General features: G+C 44.5%; 1 protein-coding gene across 16 annotated transcripts in view; it reads left to right on the plus strand.

Annotated features, from left to right (window-relative positions):
* The window catches only part of IL16 (interleukin 16), a 131,058-nt gene that overhangs the window by 883 nt on the left and 107,954 nt on the right, over positions 1 to 22,221 (plus strand). For 4 of the 16 annotated variants that reach the window (XM_077937631.1, XM_077937634.1, XM_077937639.1 and 1 more), the window contains exon 1: positions 277 to 403. The gene's annotated coding sequence lies outside the window, so the exon portion shown is untranslated. 16 annotated transcript variants of the gene reach the window in all.

Raw genomic sequence — 22,221 nt, forward strand, 5'->3', positions numbered from 1 at the left:
TGAGTGTGTCAGTGGTGTGTGTGCTCACATGTAAGTGTGTGGGGGCACACATGTGTGCTGCAGTAGGACACAATGCCTGTCTTTGCAGAGGCTGGCTGAATGCTTACCATGTGCTTGGCAGAGAGTTCAGGAAGGGCAATTGCAGGACCCCCCAGGGATGAGAGTGAACCCTGGCCAGGGCAGTGGCTTTCCGTGTGCCCTGGCTTCCTCTTCATGGGGCAGAGGCATCAGTGTCTAAAACGCTGTAGCTGTCAGGGTCCCCACCAGCTCCGCTCCAGTTTCAGCAGAAGCGGAGCGGAAGAGGGAGCTGCTCAGCTCCGGGAGAAGTGAACGGAGCGCAGGTCTCTGGAGAAGATCTGAGAGCTGGGAGGGGCCTCCATCCAGACCCCCTACCTTCCTGCAGGTACAGCCCAATGGATGAGAGCATTTCTTATTACGATCTTCTTCCTTTGCTCTGGAAACATAAACAGGCATCAGAGCAAAACGTTTTAACCCTTCTGCCCAACTTTTAAAGTTAACACTGGCGAAACTTCAGGTCCGTTGCAACTTTGGCATAAGAGTTTTCCTTAAAAAGGAGAAGTAAGCAAGTCAAAGGCATATTCTGACTTTTCTAGCTCCAGAAAGACATGGCTGGAACCCTGGCATCCACTTGCTTAGGCTGCATTAAGGCATCTGCTGAAGTCTGAAGAAAGGCAGTGGGGTATAGGGAATAAGAACCTGGGCCATGGGGCGTGGCCACCTGGGATGGAATCTTGGCTCTGAAGGTAACAGGCTCCTTTACCTGGGAAAAGGTTTTCAAAGGCTCACTTTCCTCCTTTGCACAACGGTGGTCATAAATTCTTACCTCACAGGAAGGCAGAAACAATAACTAAGATAAAGTATGTGAAATGACCCAAATGGCATGTACATATTCAGAGGACATGTCAGCTCTCCTAAGCAGGCTGCTCCCCTGTTCTGAAACAGCAACCATCATAGATATACAGGCTTGAGGATGAAGAAAAGAGTACTTGAGGGCCCAAAGTAGCCCTGGCTCTTTGTGTAGCAGAAAGTGGGGTGAGCATTCAGGTGGTCTCCCTTTGGAGGCAGACGACATGGATGCATTTACTTCCACTGGGGATCTTTGAGGCTGGGACTTGACCTGGTATTTACTAGGTGCTCAGTGTTTGGTGAAACCATTTTATTCACTCTGATTCACGGGGAGGTCTTACCACTTCCTACCCTGGCTGCACCGCCTTTGGTTGCGTTTCCCTGGTAACAGATGGTGAGACAGAGATTTGCACATACGAAGTTCATTGGTGTGTGCTCTGGGAACAACACCAGTGTGGGGTGAGGGAGGCAGAATCAGACAGATGGAGAAGTTGGGCTGTGATGCAGTTGCAACACCGGCCTCAGCAGATCCAGGGGATCCTGTGGGGTTTTGTATCCCTGCAGTGACCAGTCATTGCTTGTGGGCTGCCCCTGGAACCCAGGCATAACCTTGGGCGAGGCAGCTGTCTTTGGCTGAAGGTAGTTTCTGGAGAGGGACTCAGTTGTGAGTTGTCACAGACAACCCTATGCCAGCTGTGGGAATGAACGCCTCGGTCCAGGGTTGAGGAGCTTATCTGGGCGATGCCCCATCATCTACTCAATACATTTGATGCAGTCCCTTCTTTTCTCTGAGTTAGGCTGTTAGAAGACTGGGCATTCACATGCAGGGACACCTGTCCAGTTAAATCCTTGCATAGCAGTGTGACTTTGGATAAGCCCCTTTCCATATCTGGGACTCAGTGTCCCCGTCTATAAAGTGGATGGAAGGGTGTTGGACTAGAGATGGCCCCTAACAACACTCCAGCTCTGCTATTTCACATATGCAGATTCTGAGCATGTGGCCATGGTGGTTGGATGTGTCCTTAATAATAGTTGGGTCCTGTGGTCTCCACCGTAGGTGCCTTGACTCCTGCTGGGAAATATGAATCGAGATACCTGGGGATCCTTGGGACTTGGCCAGCTGTCAGCAAGGAGGGGCTGGGCCTATGGGAAGCAGAGGGAGGCTCTGCGTAGGGCTGGAGGGTGGGGCATAGGGTTTGAGGAGGATTCTGCTGCACACCTTCCCCCACACTCCCACAACATTTCTCCCCCCTCAAAAAAAGTAAAACCACATGAGACACTGCCATATGTCTTTGATAGTTAAGAGCTATGTAATGTTGCCCGGGACAAACTTGGATGTAGTTTTATTACTCTCTGTCTCCTCCTAATTTCCTATTTACTTTTCAATATACAAAGAGTGAAATCACTTTCCCAAACACTTGGAATTCATTTTCATTGCTTTTTTTCTTTTCTTTTCCCTTTCTTTTTTTGAGACAGGATCTCATCTGTCGCCCAGGCTAGAGTGCAGTGGCGTGATCATGGCTTACTATGGCCTCAACCTCCTGGGTTCAAGGAGTTCTCCCACCTCAGCCTCCTTAGTAGCTGAGACTACAGGAGTGTGCCACTATGCCTGGCTAAATTTTATTTTTTTTGTAGAGATGGAGTCTTCCTATGTTGCTCAGGCTGGTGGGCCACTATGCCCAGCCTGGAATTTATTTACAATAAATTTATTTAGAATATTCTATGCTTCAAGCACTGTGCTGGGCTCTGGGGATCTAATAGGACACATTAAATAAACAACTGTATGCACATAAATATAACGGCAAAGAGGGTTAAGTTCTATGGGAGGCTGTACCAGGGGAACTGGCCTAGTCTGGCAGATCAGTGTGGGGCTTCCCTGAGGAGGTGCTATTTGAGTTGCTTTCTGAAGGGCGTGTGGGAGTTATGCTGGGGCAGGGATGGAGAAGCAAACAGGCGAACTGTAGAATAGGGATGGGAAAAGAAACGTGTTTCAAATCTTACCAGCTTAACCTAGACACTGAGTTTTATAAGGGTACATCCATCCAGTCTGTTTTTCTTGCAGCATCTTAAAAAAATTATGGTGACCTGTTAGCTAAGGGAATAAGAGCTTTTTGCTGGTGGGGCAAGGTTCTGCCTGTGTATCAGCCAGTTGTCTCTATTCTCCACATCTGGATCTGGCAGCCAATCCCTGAGTGTGCATCTGTCATTACGAGGGGCCTTGCCCTGAACCCTGGAAACCCTCAGTAATAGCAGCAGCTCCCTCTTCCTGAGTGCTTTCAGCATTAGGCATTGATTTAGGACCATCCTTCATGAGCACTGACTCATTTGACCTTACCTACAGTGCTGTGGGGTACATGCTGCTGTCTTTACTTCACAGGTGAACCAAAATGAGACACAGGGAGTTCAACCAGGTGATGAGTGGCAGGACAGATTTGAACGCAGGCGAGTCTATTACATTCTAATGCCTGTACTCTTGGCAAGCAGTATGCAGCTGAAAAAGCACAGTGAGCCTTCTGCATATCCATACTGCTCACATGCTGATGCTTCCACTCGACGTTGGGTTGTGGATAACTTCTCAGTTCCGACAAAGTTTCTGAACCACCAGTCTTACCAACTTCAGAAAATCAGATCAGATGCCTGTGCAGTAATTTATTTAACCATTCCCCATATTATGGGCATCTTGGCTTGCTTTCAATTTTATGTTTTCCAAAATATCATCACAAATATTTTCAAACATATGGAAAAGAGGAAAGAATTGTTGTCAACATACCTATGTCCATTATCTAGGTTCTACAAATAAGATTTTACTATATTTGCTTTGTCACATCTATCCATCTCTCCATCCCTCTGTCCATCCATGCGTCTGTCTTTTTTTTCCTCATTTTTTTCTTTTTTAAATATAGACATGAAGGCTTATCATGTTGCCCAGGCTGGCCTCGAACTCCTGTCCCCAAGTGATCCTCCCTGCCTCAGCATCCTAAAGTGCTGGGATTACAAGAGTGAGCCACCATGCCTGGCTATCCGTCTTATTTTTTGAACGCATTTCCAAATAAGTTGGGGATTAAATAAAGAGTACCTAAGGGCCCAAAGTAGCCCCCGCTGGCTTCTTCTCTAGCAGAAAGTAGGATGAGGATACAGGTGGTCTCCCTTTGGAGGTAGACTATGTGTATGCACTTACTTACGCAGGGGAATCTTCCAGGGTGGAACTTGACTTCATCATACATCTAACTTTCAATATTTGTTTACTATTGTTCTTTCAGGTAAGATTTACATACAGTGAAATGTATGTATCTTAAGTGCACCATTCAGTTCACTGTGAAAAGTGTATATCCCCAGTGTAAAGCACACCCCTAGCAAGGCATAAAATGTTATCATCACAGGCTGGGTGCAGTGGCTCACATCTGTAACCCCAACACTTTCGTAGGCTGAGATGGGGGATGGCTGATGCCCAGGAGTTCAAGACCAGTCTGTGCAACATAGCAAGACCCCGTCTCTACAAAAATTAAAAATTAGCTGGGTGTGACAGTGCACACCTATAATCCCAGGTACTTGGAAGGCCGAGGCAGGAGGGTCGCTTGAGTCTGGGAGGTTGAGTCTGTAGTGAGCTATGATTGTATCACTCTGCATTCCAGCCTGAGTGACAGTGAGACTTTGTCCACCCCCACCCAAAAAATTACCATCATCATCACCCCATAAAGCTCTCTTGTGCCCTTCTCAGTTGCTTTCAATTTTTGCTGATAATACACAACTTGTTGCTAACTTTCAAGACCTGATTAAATAAAGTATGACACTTGCTTTGTCCTCCTTTGACCATGGGTGCAAAACCCTTGCCTGTAAAGGCCCCCAACTGTGGTGAGCAGACCTCATGATGAGTTCAAGTGCAGACGTTGGCTGGGGGTTCTGGGACAAGAAAGCAGCACCAAGCCGTGGGTTATTCTGGGCTAAAGGGCAACAAGGTACAGAGAGTGGTCCTGGCTATCTCTGGGCTTGGGATTAGGGTTGCAGTTTTGGGTTCTGACAGTGAGGTTAGAAACAGGTCAGGGCAGAGGAGATGGAGCAGGGGCCCCATGGGTGGTGAGCACTGTATTGAGGCTTTGTATGTCCTTGTCTATCCTGAGGGCCTCACCTGAGCCCCCATGGACGCTAAGGCCCGGTGATGGGTGCCAAGCTGTTCCCATTAGAGTTGTCCTCATATTTCCTGCTGCAGTCCAGACTAGAACAGCATTGGAGGCAATGCATGTGCCTTTCGCTGGCAAGATGAATATAAAAACAGCACAAAATAGATTGCAGGTAGTGTCGGGCGGATGTGCTTTCAACCGTCTGAATCGCTATGATGTTATGAGGCGGAAAAGGGGAGGGTATAGACACAGGCATTTCTGGCTCTTGCACACTGCTGCTCTTTTCTTCCCATTTCAGAGGGTGTGTGGGGCACTGCAGGCGGGATGGAGCTGAGGGAAGGCAGAGCTGGTATTTGTTGAACGTCCACTGTATTTCAGGCAGTGAGATAATTCTATATAAGTCTTATAATAACCCATTTTACAGATGAGGAAGCTGATGCTCAGAAAGAGGACTGGCTTCCCTCAGGTCACACACTAGTCAGCAGTAGCCCAGGGGATAGGAACTCAGCCTGTTGGACTCCTGGACCAGTGCTCTTTTCAATGCAAACCCTGCCTCTTGTGACTAGGGTGCGCACATGCATACGTGTGCCTGTAACAGGTTAGATCCATGTGTTGATGTGTCTATATTGTCTCTGTATCTATACATCTGATCACAAAGAATCCCTCTCTCCCTCCTTCCTTTGCCCTTCTTCCTCCGCCCTTCTTCCTCCCTGCCTTTTTTCCTTCTTTCTCTTCCTCTTCTCATCCCTTCCTCTCACAGCTACTTAGCATCCAGTTTGTGTCAGGTACTATGCTCAATACCAGGGCTACAAAGAAAGATATGGCACAGCCCCTGGCAGCAAGGCTTTATTCTCTTACTGGATAAGGCAGACACACAGATGAGAGAGCTTAGCATGGAGTGCTTTGAGAGGACAAATCAAAGGGCAGTTCCTTATTTATTTCTTATTTATTGAAACAAGGAGTGCAGTGGTGTGATCAAGGCTCACTGCAGCCTTGACCTCCTGGCTTAAGCCTGGGCTTAAGCAATCCTCCTGCCTCAGCCTCCTAAGTAGCTGGGACTACAGGCACATGCCACCATGCCAAGCTATTTTTTTTTTTTTTTGAGACGGAGTCTCACTCCATCACCCAGGCTGGAATGCAGTGGCGCGATCTCGGCTCACTGCAGTCTCCACCTTCCGGGTTCAAGCAATTCTCCTGCCTCAGCTTCCCGAGAAGCTGGGATTACAGGCACCCGCCATCATGCCCGGCTAATATTTGTAGTTTTAGTACAGACAGGGTTTCTCCATGTTGACCAGTTGGTCTCCAACTCCTGACCTCATATGATCCACCTGCCTTGGCCTCCTAAAGTGCTGGGATTACAAGCATGAGCCACTGCACCTGGCCCATACCAAGCTAACTTTTCATTTTTATTTTTGTAGAGACAGGGTCTTGCTGTGGAGACAGGGTCTTGCCCAGGCTGGTCTTGAACTCCTGGTCTCAAGTGATTCTCCTGCCTCAGCCTCCCAAAGAGTTAGGATTACAGGTCTGATCCACTGTGTCCAGTCAAGGCAACTCCTGATTTAATGTGTGAGTTGGGAGGGGGTGTCAGGGAAGTCTTCCTGGAGGAGGTGATTCTGCGCCAAACCTTGAAAAACATATGAGAGTTCGCTGGAGGCAGGGCTTGTTGAGGCCCTTGCTTAGAAAGGACAGAGTGTGCTGACATGTGGAGGTGGAAGGACGCACGAAGCATCTGGAGGAACTTCAAGCGTGGGGGAGACAAGCCTGTGTCCTTGGGCAGGGATTTAAAATTTTTACTTATTGAGTCAGTCATGTCATGACAACAACAAATTAAGAGAAGAAAGTAGGGATTTCTTAATCTTTAAAAATGTTGCTTTCTGATGCAAGGCAGGAAGCGGCGTTCCTCAGATACTTGTGTGGGCAGAAAGACTGAAAGCGTGGGACAAATAACTGCTTTGCACAGCCCGGCACCATCCACCTCGAACTCCACCCTTGTCCCGTCTGAAGCCGCGTGGGCCAGGGCATCTCGGCCATTCTGTGACAGCCAGAAAAGACGAGGGACTCAACTACCTCCACACCCTTGTAAAAGGCAAGACCCCAAACTGAACACACGGTTCCTGCCAAAGTCTTGCTGAGTGGAAACATTCTCCCCCTTCTCCCCCTGGGTGTGTCGTTCATTAATACCTGGCCTTTTCTCATTGCCAGGTGGTGCTGTGCAAACCATCCTAATCTTGGCCTTAAAAATAGCACCACGCAGGCACTGACCACTCCCTCCCGCCGTGGCGTTTAACCCTTTCTAAGCCCAGCCATGTGATGGGGCTGAAGGGGATGGATAGGGAGCTCTAGATGCTCAGCACGGCAGTGTTCACTTACTCAGCTTTTGTTACAAGGACGAGAAGTGACTGGATTTTGTTGTCAGATAATCCTGGGTTAACCTCCTGGCTCTGTGCTTTGGGCTTTGAGTTGTTTTACTCCCTGTGATGTCTCTTCCTCCCTTTCTCATAAGAAAAAGGGGAAATCATTATGGTACCGACCCTCCAAGTGAATTGTGGAGCAAGATACCATGTGGATACTCCTCAGCCTTGTGTCTAGATGTTCCATGGTGAGCAGGCCTAGGCAAATCTACCCCGAAAGGCTGAGGAAGTTGAGGGGCCAAAGAAAGAAGCTGAAAAATCCAGTTTCTTAGAAAGAAATGTTGAATAGGGACTTATGACCAGAAGCCACGTCTGTGTCTAGGATGGCGAGACAAGATGGTGAATCCCCACCATTACACCCCAGACCCAGGGTTTATATATCATAGGAGAAGGGCACAGTGCTTCAGAAGGAATGGGTAGGGAGATTGCTCAAGGTCAGAATTTATGGTAAGTACAATAACATTGAGATTGTTTTGACCTAAGGGCAGGATAAGTACATGTTCTTATACAAGGAACAGTAGATAGACTAGAAATCTTACGAGACTTTCCTGGAACTGGAGTTAATCAGAAGCCAACATGGGGGATTAGCACCCAAAATGGAGTTGCCTCAGCCTCTACATTGGCCCACAGCAAGTGCTGTGCAGATGCTTGTTGTTGCTGTTATTAATCAGCTGAGGTTCTATATCTCTAAGTACTTTTTCTTTGTTTTAGAGTCATGAATTAAACCAAGTGATTCCTCTTGTCATGTCCAGAGAGTCATGAATGCTCTTGGAACTAAACTCTCTTCCCTTGGAGAGAACATTCTGTTTCCTAATCTGTGGCTTCTAGGAGCTAAGAGAGATACTGTGAATATGTTTTTTAAGTTCCATTTAAACCTGGGCCTAATCACATAAATTACGCAAAGGAAATGTCTGGAAGAGCTCTTTGTAAACTTGAAACTACAACCAAATGTAGAAACTCATTATGTGGCATTGGTCATTTATTTATTCATTCATTTGTGCATTGATTCACTCAGTAAATGTTTATCAACCCTTTATGGGCCAGGCATGCTCTAGTGCTGGGGACCCCACAGTGAACAGGCTGATGAGGTCCCTGTGTGGGACCTAGATGGGGTGGATGGATGGTATGCAGGTACCCAAGCAGACTAACAAGACAGCTTCAAATGCTGGCAAGTTCTATGAAGAATATACAATAAGGAGAGGTAACAGTGAGTGCCTGGTTTAGGAGTGGACAAGAAAGATCCCACTTAGGATGTGGAGTCGGAAGAGCCAGCCATATGAAGATCTGGAAGTGGAACTTTCCTGTAAGAGAAAACAACTAAGGCAGAAACCTTAGGGTGACATGGGCATGGCTTATTCAAGAAAGAGCCAGAAGGCCAGGGTGACTTTGGGTTGCAGCGAGTAGGAGAGGCAGAGGTGGAAGCTGAAGTTTGGGAGATAAACAAGGGTGAGATCATGTAGCTCCTTTGGGACATTGTAAGGAATTTGGGTATTTTTTTGAAAAACAATGCAAAACCTTTGGAAGGGGTGGAGCACAGAGCATTTTCAGGGCAGTAAATACATCCCTCTGTATGATACTACAGTGGTAGATCCATAACGCTATACACTTGTCAGAACATAGAACTGCACAAGACAATGGGTGAACCGTCATGTAAGCCATGAACTTTAGCTAATAATCATGTATCAGTATTGGTTTATCAATTGTAAAAATGTACCACACCAATGCAAGATGTTAATAGTATGGGAAATTGTGTGTGTGGAGAGGGAGATCAGTATTTGGGAGTTCTGTACTTTCTGTGCAACGTTTCTGTAAATCTAAAACTGCTTAGAACAGTAAAGTTTATTAAATTTTTAAAAAAGTGGTTGGGTGCAGTGGCTCAGGCCTATAATCCCAGCACTTTGGGAGGCCAAGGAAGGAGGATTGCTTGAGGCCAGGAGTTCGAGACTAGTCTGGGCAACATAGAGAGACCATGTCTCTACAGGAAAAAAAAAAATAGCCAAATGTGGTGGCATGTGCTTGTTATCCTAGCTACTCGGGAGGCTGAGGCTGGAGGATTGCTTGAGCCAGGAGTTTAAGGCTGCAGTTAGCTATGATCTTACCACTACACTGCAGCCTGGGCCATAGAGCAAGATGCTGTCTCAAAAACAAACAAACAAACAAAAAACAGTTTTTAAAAGTAATTCAAAGCCCTTGCAAATTTTTTGCTGGCGAATGTCATGATCCAATTTATATTTTCAAAAAGCCTACCTGCTATTATGTGAAAAATGGATTATGAAGGTCTAGGTAGGAACCAGAATCCCAGTTAGAAGGTGAAAGCCATAATCAGGCAAGAGGCACTGGTAAGAGGAGGGTGGCAGCAGTGAAGACGGAGAGAAGCAGAAAGAAAGTGGGATAGCTTCTGGGGATAGAGCCAACGAGAATCACTGATAAATTGGATGTGATGCGGAAGGTCAGAGAGACAGAGGGATCAAGATGAATAAAAGCTCACAGAGGGCTTATTCTGGCAGGAACTATTCTAAGAACCTCACAAGTATTACCACATTTAGTCCTAAACAAACCTTGTGAGGTAGATGTTAGTGCACTAGCCGTCCTATAGATGACAAAAACAGTCCACAGACATGTGCCTCTTTGCTTGCTTATGATCATGCATTTGGGCAGGGACAGACCTGCGAGATGAACCCAGGAATTTTGGCTTCAGAGTCTATGTTCTTCCCACCTTGATATTGAGGATTTTGGCTTGGGAAATTGATGGATGCTAGTGACAACTACCAAAATGTGGAAGTTTAGGGAAGAAACATTTTATTAGGGGGAAATCAAGAGTAGTATTTGGCAGTGTTTCTTTTTCTTTTCTTTTCTTTTCTTTTTTTTTCTGCCTCACTGAATAAGAGCCAGGCAGTGTTACTTTCGAAATGCAAGTTAAACCCCAGCTGAAGATGTTAAGCAAGTGGTAGGAAAAAAGAGTCAGAATTCAAGAAGTCCAAGGCTGGAGAAGTGAATTTGGGAGTTGTTGGCATGTGTGTGGTATATTTGCCTGTGGGCTGGCTTCAGTTGCTTGTTTTAGTTGTATAGTACCTTAGTGATGGAATATTACTTTGAAAGGATGCAAGCCCATTGGACAGTTTGAAAGAAAAAAAGGCCAGAAAGAGGGCAGCATGGCCTAGATGAAAGTCAGCTAGAGTTTTTGTATGAAGTTAAAACCTTTGGTTTAAATCTATACGTTGCTGTGGGCCAGGGAAAGAGGAGAAGAGACCCCGGGAGCGGGAATCAAGGGACCAATGGCTTCTGACTGCGTAGCCTTGGATGCGCACTTTTTGGACATGTAACTTCTCTGAGTCTCAGTGTTTGCATCCGTAAGTGGGGACATACAATAAAATCGTCAAGTTTTAGCCTCAACCATCTTTCTAAGTTGAAAGTGCTAAATGCGAAGAGAATTTATTATCATCATGTCGTGATGTTACGTTACTAGTTAAAATTGTTAAATTATATTCTGCATCATGATAATACAGTTCGCATGACCGAAAGTGTACGGCATAAAGAATTCCCAAGGCATTTTATAGACTGCGAGACAGCTCCTTGCTCAGACCTCTGAGTAACCCTGTCAGATTGTTGAGTTATTGTTTCCATTTTGTGGACGTGGAAACTGAGACTCAGCAAGGTAAAAGGACTTGCAGTTGACAGAGCCACTTAGTACAGAAGCTGGGGCTTATTGCTCTGATTCTAAGCTCTTTATTTTGCCATTGTTTGAACAGAATAGGAGATGACCCTGTTATGTCGTTTTAAGGATACACTTTCTTTTTGCCTTCTGAATGTTTTTACCTGCCACAACAAATATATATTACATTTATAATTGAAATTTTGAAACTAAAAATATTTATAATTTTAATTTTTTAAATTAAATTTTAACTTGTAATTTTAATTTTAAAAAATTAAATTAGAATTTTTAAAATAAAAAATTTTTAAATTATTTTTTAAAATTTGTAATTTTAATTTAGTAATTAAAATTTCCAGAATTAAAAATTTACATAATTAAAAATTTGCTTTTGGAAATAAAATTTTGTAATTAAAAAAGAGGAGAATTAGAAGGAAATGCACGTTATTGGTTATGGAACTTTAGCAAGCATCAGAATTACTTGTTCAACAGATTTCTCCGCTCCGTGGGCTGGAAGGCCAACAAGGTGAGCAGGCTTCCGCTTGGTTAGCTGTTGACAGCATGCTTCCACCTCTATTGCCTCATTCTCTCAGTAACACTGTGCAGTAGAAGCTTCTTATTTCTTCTGGCGGAAAATTAATTTCATCTACTTTTGATCGTAGCACACTAAGGCTGCGAATTACCAAGATTGCATAGGAAGCTCTTGGTTGAGCTTGAAGTGGTGCTTGAACTTCCTGGTTCTATCCAGGGCGGGGCTCTCTCAGCTGCGTCTTCCTCCCTTTCTCTTCTGGCTTGCAGTGAGCTGGACTGTGGAGCGCTGGGCAGGGTGGAGACTCTTCTTCTTCTGCAGAATGTCCTGAAGGGGACAGGGGTGATAAAATTTCCACCTTGAAGCACAAACCACCCTGTATTAGGAAAAATCAGGGCCAAGTCTCAGCTACACTTTGGAATAATTACCTTCTGAGAGTGAGAAAGAACAGATCTTCTGAAAAAAGAGGGAGAGGCAGGAACTGGATTCAGGTACCGATGACAAGAGAGAACTTAGACTTAGTGGAGGAGGGAGGCTATGGGGGCCTCCCAGGCCTCAGGATCCAAGAAGGGCAAGGCCAGCCTCCGTAGCCCTGGGGTGCTAAATTGCTCCTCAGCCTCTCTGCCAGAGCAAGATGGAAGTGGGACCCGATGTCTGTCCTGGCCCCACTGCACCCGGGCCATTGTGAGAGAGATTGTGGGTGTGAGCTGAGCAGGCGACACTGACAAAGGCGCTAACTCCTTGCAATTTAGAAATTTCTTCACTGCACTCCAGACTGAGCCCTACAATGTCCCCTGTGCCTGCTGACAAAGGCAGCTTTATCCCCAGATAAAGTACTCCCTCCTCCCATGCTTCCCTTGCGACCGTGGGCCTGGGTTCTCCAGCAGCAGTGGCTAGATCTTCGCAGCCTTGCATGGAATTTCAAGGGCTTCCTACAGGTTGCACCTACACCCTCATTAAAGCCCCCAGGAAGCCCTGAAACATTTGGTGCTGAGCATTGGGAAACATTCCATTCTTCAGAAGAGAGGTCCATACAAAAACCTCAGGCTAGCACATACACACGGCTCACAGAGACTGAGCTTAGGAGAGATGTGTGGGATGCTCTTTGGGGGGCAGATGGGTTAAATGCCACCCTACGATTAGATTCTCCAAGGGCCTACGTGGGGGAAAGGCACTCTAGTCTCATGACAGTAATGCCAACAGGACACACACACAAGTGCCCCATTCTTTTATGCTGCAATTTTCAACATGCTCTGTATACATTAGGTCATGGGCTGTCACACTTGAGCACGCTCCAAAATCACCTGGAGGCTTTGTGAAAACAGAGTGCTGGGCTCCATGTCCAGAGGTGCTGCTTCAGGAGGTCTAGGCCAGGGCCTGAGAGCTTGCATTTCTAGCAGATGCTGCTGATGCAGCTGGCTTGAGGACCACTGATTTACGTAAGCTTCTGAGAGCCAGTCTGTTGCTTTTGGGAAAGGGTGGCACAGACAGGAAATGAGATGCTATGGAAAATGCCTGGGCTTTGGAGACAGGTGGATTTTGGCTTGCTAACTTGCTAACTATGTGACCTTGGGGAAATTGCATGGCACACAGTAGGTGTTTAATGAACGTTTGTGCAGTGGCTTTGTCTGTAAAGTAGGTGATATATTTACCAGATTGATGGCAGGATTGTATGTGACTTTTTTTTCTCTTTTTATTAAATTTTTATATAATTTGAGATGGGTTCTCGCTATGGTTTGTCCCAGGCTGGTCTTGAACCTCCCGGCTCAACTGATCCTTCTGCCTCAGCCTCCTGAGTAGCTGGGATTATAGGCATGTGCCATAGCTCCCAGCATGTGATGAGGTTTATGGAAAGCTCCTAGCAGTGTGCCAGGCACATTGTAGGCACCGAGTCATGTTTGCTATCTCTCTGCTCTCCTAGTCGTTTCTGTGTTGTCCAAAGAAGGCAGGGGCAGCTGGGCTGGACCAAGGAACTTCACTATGGTTCTGTGGCTCTGCACTGGGTTTGCCTCCTGGGTGTTGCCGGCCAGCCCAGCAGATGGTGGACCTTGTTCCGAGGCTGAGCTTCTCAGCACTGGCTGTCCCCCTTTTTGGATCAAGCCTTTTCACGTGGAGCAGTCAGATGGCTCAGATCGGGAGTCTTCGAGCAAATCCATGCCAGGTGGGACACAGTTGTCCTGAGTCATCTGTCCAGAGCAGGTGGTGAATATTGTGTCCTACTCACAGCATCTCAACTATCGGAGCCTGGGATCTGACTCAAAGGCTGGCCTCCATCTGAGAACTGAGCGTCCATTTCTCAATCCTTGCCGGCTCTGACCCAGGCCTGGGCCACAGGCTGTCCGAGAATAAGTGGTGCTGCAATCACTGCTGGGCAGCTGGAGAGAGGAGCAAGGGAGGCGGCAGCCCTGGGGGACAGTGCATAGGGAGGTAGGTGGGCACCAGGTGAGTGAATGTCTATCAGGCAACTGCTCTGTCCAGGTGGCTGTTACCAGAGGGAGGAGGCTGGTCTCTCTGACCTGAATGGGGAGGGTCTTGGTTGCTAAGATGTAACTTCATATTTGAAAGTGGTGCTGGGGTAAGGGGCAGGAGCAGAAGCCAGGATTGTGTTGGTAGGAATCTCTGTGTCACCATGTCACACAGTTAGGTACAGAAGGAAGCAGCTTCAGAAGGCCAGGGTGGGCAGAGGGATATTGCTTGACCTGGCTCTGCAGCATGGGGATCATTTAGTCCTGAGATTTCTGACTTTTCAGCCTAATCTCATCCTTGGTAATGGGGTGTGAAGGAGGTGGAGGAAAGGAAGGCAGCGGGAGAGAGAAAGGCCACAGGCACCTGATGGAGGCTTCTCTGCTGCCTGGCCAGACTCCTTTTCTCCAAAGTGGGGACAGTGAGTGGGCATCTCTGCAGACTGACCATGGGAAAAGAGTTCATTCTGCTTGCTTTTTTGATAAGGGTCCTGTGACTAATTCCTGCATTGGTAGGTCCCAGGATTGGTGTTTTTTGTTTTTTGTTTGTTTTTTTCTTTTTTGGTCCATAGCAAGTTTGCTTTCTATAGCTGGAGAATGAGGTAGGACCAAACCTGTCTGCTTATACAAACCCGTCTAGGCATTTTCAGTGTCTTGCTTTAGGTAAATTAAGCTACATAAACGGGGGAAGTATGTGTACGTATATATGGTTACGAAGTGCTATCTTTGGGGTTGTGGTAGTAAGGGTATAGGTCTGATAGTGGAAACAGCACAAGAATAGAGGTTCCCTGGGGAATACAGGGGAGCATCTGCTCCTCCTGCCCTTGTCAGGTGAAATCGTCCCACTTCAGGCTGAGCGACACAAAGACAACCCCTTTGTCCCAGGAGGCCAGTTCAAGCTCCCACTGGGTTCCTGGAAGCAGCTTGGGAGCTGCCATCTCTGTGACTCCCCTTCCTATTTCTCCAGTTTTCCCTGGAAGAAGAAGACCATTCGGTCTTTTTCCTCCTCACTGTTCTCCTTCTTTACCCCGAAGTTAAGTGATGGTCAACATTTATGAGCATAGTAGAAGGCACCTCCCCTGCTGCAGATATGGCGTGGGCATGAGCCGTCAGGTGGGTCAGACCCTCGAAGCCCCTACTATTCATTTATTCAATCTCCAGTGAGTCTTTTTAATAAAACTTAGTACCCCAACCATTTCCTAGCCACTCTTCATGCCCCAGGCACCACGCTAAAATATTCACGTATCTCATTTCATTTAAACCTTACAACAACCTGGAGCTTAGGGAGTATATTCCCAAACCGAGAGGTGAGGAGGCTTGCACAGGACCACTCAGCTAGACATTCCCAGGACCCAAACCCAGGCTGTCTGACTGCAAAATCCATGCTCTTACTGGCTTTGTGGCATGCCTCAATAAATACTTTAAGTTTCCTAAACAGAAAGATGGTCATATATCCATAGGGTAAAAAAAATATCCATTGGATGCAATTAACTATAGAATTATTATTTTCTATTTTTTTGTATTCATGGAAACCTTTTTAGAATTAAAATCTATCATGAAAACTCATATATAATCAGTTAAGGCAGAATTATTTTGGCAGAGGCAGACCAGGACCTTGAGACCTGCCCTTTTGTCAACCCCTCCAACTTTCTGTTTCCCAGCAGTGCCCCAGGGGTATAGGAGTGAGAGGGAGGGAGGTACACTTTGAATTGAAATCTACTGGCCAGCACAGTGGCTCACGCCTGTAATCCCAGCACTTCGGGAGGCCAAGGTGTGTGGATCACCTGAGGAAGGTAGTTTGAGACCAGCCTGGCTAACATGGTGAAAGCCCGTCTCTATTAAAAATACCAAAAATTACCCAAGCATGATGGAATGTGCCTGTAATCCCAGCTACTCTGGAGGCTGAGGCAGGAGAATCGCTTGAACCCAGGAGGCGGAGGTTGTGGTGAGCTGAGATCCTGCCACGGCACTCTAGCCTGGGCAACAGCGCCAGACTTCTTCTCAGAGAAAGAAAGAAGGAAGGGAGGGAGGGAGGGAGGGAGGAAGGAAGGAAAGCAAGCAAGCAAGCAAGCAAGCAAGCAAGCAAGCAAGCAAGCAAGCAAGCAAGCAAGAAAGAGAAGAAATCTATTCACCAGTAGGAGAAGGTCCTCATTCCCTAATTGGCCTGAATTGGCTATTCATTTCTCTCCTTTCTGCTCATGCTCCAGGCTCCACTGCCCTGAAGACATTTGCTTTGACCCAAATACAGAAGGGTCTCTTCACCTCAAAACGCTCATTCAGCTTTCAAGCCCTAGCTCATGAGTTAGCTCCTCATGTGGCCATTTGTAAAGTCACTTTAGAAGGGGGTACTTTATTTAAACCTTTCTTATGAAACTTCCCACACTAGGAATATTATCCATTTACACATCTATCTTCTCCAGTAGGTTGTAAAGGACTATCTTCATCCTTTGTATCATAAGTGCCTGGCACACAACAAATCTCAGAAAATGTTTATTGTATAAATAAATGAACAACATCAACAATAACAGCTTTAACAATAGCAATACAGGTTGAATATCTTTTATCCAAAATGTTTGGAACTAGAAGTGTTTTGGGTTTCGCATTTTTATGGATTTTGCAATATTTGCATTATATTCTTAGCCTCGCTTCAGCATCTCCAATCTGAAAATCCAACATCCAAAGTCTCCAGTGAGCATCTCCTTTGAGTGTCATGTGGGTGCTTAAAAATTTTCAAATTTTGGAGCATTTTGGATGTCAGATTTTTGAATCAGGGAACTCAACTTGTAATACCTTAAATTTGTATTGTGCAGGCTGGGCACAGTGGCTCACGCCTGTAATCCCAGCAGTTTGAGAGGCCGAGGCGGGCAGATCACTTGAGGTCAGGAGTTCCTGATCAGCCTGGCCAACATGATGAAACCCTGTTTGTACTAAAAATTCGAAAATTAGCCAGGTGTGGTGGCACGTGCCTGTAATCCCAGCTACTCAAGAGGCTGAGGCAGGAGAATCGCTTGAACCCAGGAGGCGGAGACTGCAGTGAGCCAAGATCATGCCAGTGCACTCCAGCCTGGGTGACAGAGGGAGACTCCATCTCAAAAAAATGCATGTATACATTTGTATTGTGTATTTGAGTTGGTAATACATTTTCATATATAGGTTACATTTGGCTATTAAAAAGCAATTCATTGTGAATAGCAACATGCTCATAAACATGGGGAGAAAATAGGCACTGGGGCAAAATAAACAAATAGTTCCAAGAACTTGGAGTTTTGGTTAGCTAGGAAGGCAGCTTGAAATTAGGAATTTACTTCAAGTTCTTCTTTTGAATTCCTGTTGAAATAAGGACAACTCTATGTCAGTCTTGTAAACTAGAGAGGGTTGCTCAGCGTATGCCAGAAACACTGAGAAGTCTCAGTGGATGTCTCAGGTGGATGTGCAGGACGCTGGGTGGAAGGGCAGAGCCCATCATCAGGGAGGTGCTGTTCTTGCCACATCTGGAGATTCTGGAGGGGTTTGCTTTGAGTGGGAACAACTGGTAATGCTGGACAGTGACCCGATGCTGGGGACCATTCAGCGTGGAGATCTCCATCGGTCTTGCCCCTGGCTTAGTCTTGGCATGTGCAGCTGGGATGGAAATGCTCCTTCAGTGGACAGTTACAGCAGTTAAGACATGGCTACCTCGTTCAGCCAATAGGAGGCGGTCACCTACAAACATCCCTTCAAAAGGTCCAAGGCTCCCCTGAGAGCTTGGATGCTGGGAAATGGTGCACCTTCCCTGCTGCTCACTGCACCTCTCACCCAAAGAAAAGCCACAGGAAATCTAAGCCCTTTCTGCAGTCTGGCATCAGCATATGAAAGATTCCAATGAGGAATTTCAGAACCCATCCCAGCTCCCAAATCTGAGTAAGCACTGACCTCTTGAGTAGGGCTGATCAAATGCAAATGCGGCAAAATCAATGTACATATGAAAAGATTCACTGGCTCAAAGATGGGAGCTAAATGAGGAATCAAAACAAATACCCCATATGGAATTGCTATAAAAAATCAGAGAAAACTTGAAAGTAGTGATTTTCAAGCATGACCCACTAGTGAGGACTAAAAATCAATTTAGTGGGTTGGAACCAACTTCCTTTTTCTAAAACAAAAAAATAATGGCATATATCAGATTGCATAAGGCTCTTAGCAAAATCATATTTTATATTATCTTTTTCATAGCAAAGGTATTTTATATTATTTTTATTATACCATAGTAAAGGTATTGTTTCATGAAACTTTTTAGTTATATATATTTATTTATGTATACATATAAGTCTTATGTGTGTTTATGTGATCCATGTACTATGATGTAAAATGTAAATTCTTACTGTAAGTTGAGATTTTTTTAATTTTTAAAATTCTTTAAAAATTATTTTTATTTATTTCTCTATTTATTTATTTTTTGAAACAGGGTCTCACTTTGTTGCCCAGGCTGGAGTGCAGTGGTGCAATTCCAGCTCACTGCAGCCTTGACTCCGTGGGCTCAGGTGATTCTCCCACTTCAGCCTCCCGAGTAGCTGGGACTACAGGCATATGCCACCACACCTGGATAATTTTTCGTAGTTTTATTAGAGATGGGGTTTTTTGCCATGTTGGCCAGGCTGGTCTCAAACTCTTGAGCTTGAGTGATCTGCTTGCCTCAACCTCCCAAAGTGCTGGAATTAAAGTCGTGAGCCACCATGCCTAGCCTAGGTCAAGATTTTAAAAGTTTCATAAATAGTTCTGTAGAACACTGGGTGGAGTTTGGGATGGTGAAAATGTGTCAGGAGAGTATTGTAACTGAAATATTCCTGATCTTCTCTTTCAAAAAGATGGCCTTCTCCCCATTATCCAAGGCAAGGATTTCAGGCCTGAGTCAGCCATAAGCTGATCTCTCTTTTTTTCTGTACTTACCTCCTCATAAAGGTATTAAGAGAGCCTTGAGCAATGGTGAGGGTTGGAGAAGGTGGTCAGGTGGCCCAGTCTTATGTGCCTTCTCTCTCTTCCTTCCTTCTCATTCTCTAAGGGTAGTTGTAGCCAAACTGCAGATACCAGAGAATCCTGCAGCAGTTGCTGAGAACACAGGATACCTGTCACATTTACTGAAGCAATGGCTGGACAATGCGTCCCCTGCATTGAGCTAGTTGTCAGAAGCAGAAAATAAAAGTGTGTGTGTGTGTCTCTGTGTGTGTGTGTGTATGTGTGGTGAAAAAGAGAAATATATCTACAAATAATCTTAAATGATATATAACTTCTTACCAAAACCCAAACCAAAACAATCACACATACACCCACACACATGTATGCACACATACCCACACCCCTCCCCCCCAACATACAGCAGTTGGACCATCAAAATCTGAAAAGTTCTTTCAGGCCAAAGACTCTATAATGCTCTATAGCTGTTATTTTGCATTTCTTTGAATCTCCTCCCAGTTCTATTTAGAGATCACTAGATGTCAATTTAATGCCCCTGCCCTTAGTTTCCCAGGAAGGAGATCTTAGTTGTGCATCCATGAACAACTTTTTGAGCTGCTTTCCGGCTTCTATTCTATTTCTCCCAGTAGGCAGATCATATTTTGGGTTTCTTTGTTTTAAGTTCGTGGTTTTTGTTTTTGTTTTTCCCTGTTTTTCTTTTTAGGTTGTAGTTAAGTGGTGTATACAAATTTATTACCAATTTATTATATTGCCACTTTGTATTTTAATCTTTACTATAAAATAAAATCTTTAACCTCATTCTTCTCCATGCCTCAACAGTATTCCATATATCTTGATGATCAGTTACAACATAAGGCAAATAAGCATGGGCAATTCATCAGATTTGAATCAGAGATGGTGTTACTAAGTGAACTATTAGTTCCCCCAAAGAGTTAGCCCAAGCAAAGGTTTTGTACGATATGTAAAATGTCTTTTCTTATTTTATATATTTTATTTGGCCAGAGAACACCTTCAAACATTAAATGTAATCATCCTTAGTCATTCAACAAAGATTTACTGAGCAATTGGTAAAGGCCATTCACCATGCTAGGCCTCATGGATCAACTTGAAATATGACAGACATAGTCTGCCCTCAGGGAGCTTAGAGTTCAGTAGACATGACCAATGGTGACGGAAGCTACTGCAGTAGCATCAGATGAGTGCTTTGGTAGCCGAAGAACCTGTTCTCAGAGCACAGACAGCACTGGGGGTCTGTATTGGTATGTGGTTTCATTTTAAAGAAGTATTATCCAAAAACAGGGTTTGAAGAGTGATGAAAATTTAGCATCATCAAGGACTATAGAAAGTTTGGAAGGCATTGGAAGCTGCCTGCACCAAGTCCTGGAAGCTAGAGAGTGCATGGGACATTCAGGGGACTGAAAAGGTTTAGTGCTGTACTAGAATGCAGTTCAAGATAGGGCAGAGCAAGAGCCTGGAGGGGTTGGGGGAGCAGACCATGATGATAAAAAAATTGACAGTCAGGTCATAAAACAAGACAAACTTTAAGTTAAGTCTCAGTGATGGTTGTTAATAAGATTTTGAAATAAAGCAAATGATAAAAATAATCTTAGGCTGGGTGTGGTGGCTCACACTTGTAATCCCAGCACTTTGGGAGGCCAAGATGGGTGGATCATTTGAGGTCAGGAGTTAGAGACCAGCCTAGCCAACCTGGTGAAACCCTGTCTGTACTAAAAATACAAAAATTAGCCGGGCATGGTGGCACATGCCTGTAATCCCAGATACTCGGGAGGCTAAGGCAGGAGAATGGCTTGAATCTAGGAGGTGGAGGTTGCAGTGAGCCGAGATCATGCCATTGCACTCCAGCCTAGGCCACAGAGCAAGACTCCGTCACAAAAAAAAACAAAAAACAAACAAACAAAAAACAACAACAACAACAACTGAGAGATGATATATAATGATATATGATGTCCCCTAAATAGTCAATCGCTCTGAGAGCACCTAGCACCTCACCTCTTGCATAGGGAAGAGGCATTAGATAGTGCCATTCTTGCAATCGATGAAGAGGAAAAATACAGGCTCAAACATTGCTTTGAAAAATTCTTTACATAGCCACCAGTAATATCAAATAAAATGAATGAAACCAATGATTCATTAAGAAGGAAAAGAAAGTGTGAATAAATTGACTGGAAAACAAGAAAAGGAATAATTAAGGAGCCGTAATAAGAAAAACAAAACATGTGAGAAGAAAGATGAATTAATTAAGTTCTGTAGTAAGATTACACATTAAAATAAAAGAGACTCTCAGATTCAGTTTACAAAAGGGAAAGAAGAAAAGCCTAAAGAAACAAACTCTCTCTCCCCAGTCCAACCATATCCCACTTTCAAGAGACACATTTAAAACTTAATCACATAAAGTTACAAAAAAAGGGATGGGAAAATACTGTGCAAATGCACATTAAAAGAAAGTGAGGTGTCAGTGTGAATTTTTTCAGACAAAATAAAAATTGAGGCAACTATTAAATAGATCAAGAATTACTTTTTACAAAATGATAAAAAGAACACTCGATGAAGGCATTAAAATCAGAAAACTTTGGGTAAGCATAAAGGCATTGAAATATGTAAAACAAAAAAATTAGAGATATACTCCAAATACAGTGTTAGAATTCAATGTACACCACTGTAAGACTTTTTCAGATTAATTAGACAAAATGTACCTAAAGAGCTTGAATTCTATGACTTACAAGATTGAATATGTGCTTACATATGTATGCAGTCATGTGTTGCATGGCAATGGAGATAAGTTCTGAGAAATTTCATCGTTGTACAAATGTTACATAGTGTACTTAAACAGACCTGGATGGAATAGTCTACTACACCCCAAGGCTATATGGTATAGCCTACTGCTTCTAGTCTACAAACCTGTATAGCATGTTATGGCAGGCAATTGTAACACAGTACTAAGTATTTGTGTATCTGAATATTTGTAAACAAAAGGTACAGTAAAAATAACGGTATTTTAATCTTATGGGACCACTATCATATATGCAGTTCTTTGTTGACCATAATGACTGCATTTTAATATCACAGTTGAAAATATAAATATTTGAAACTCAAAGCAGAGAATAATCATTCTTTTCAAATGTGCACAGAACACATAAAACATTTAATCACATCATATACTGGCTAACAAATAAACCTCAATGAATTCCAACAAATAAAAATATCTAAGACACAT

Source organism: Macaca mulatta, chromosome 7 (genome assembly GCF_049350105.2).
Source record: "Macaca mulatta isolate MMU2019108-1 chromosome 7, T2T-MMU8v2.0, whole genome shotgun sequence".
Classification (NCBI taxonomy): domain Eukaryota; kingdom Metazoa; phylum Chordata; class Mammalia; order Primates; family Cercopithecidae; genus Macaca; species Macaca mulatta.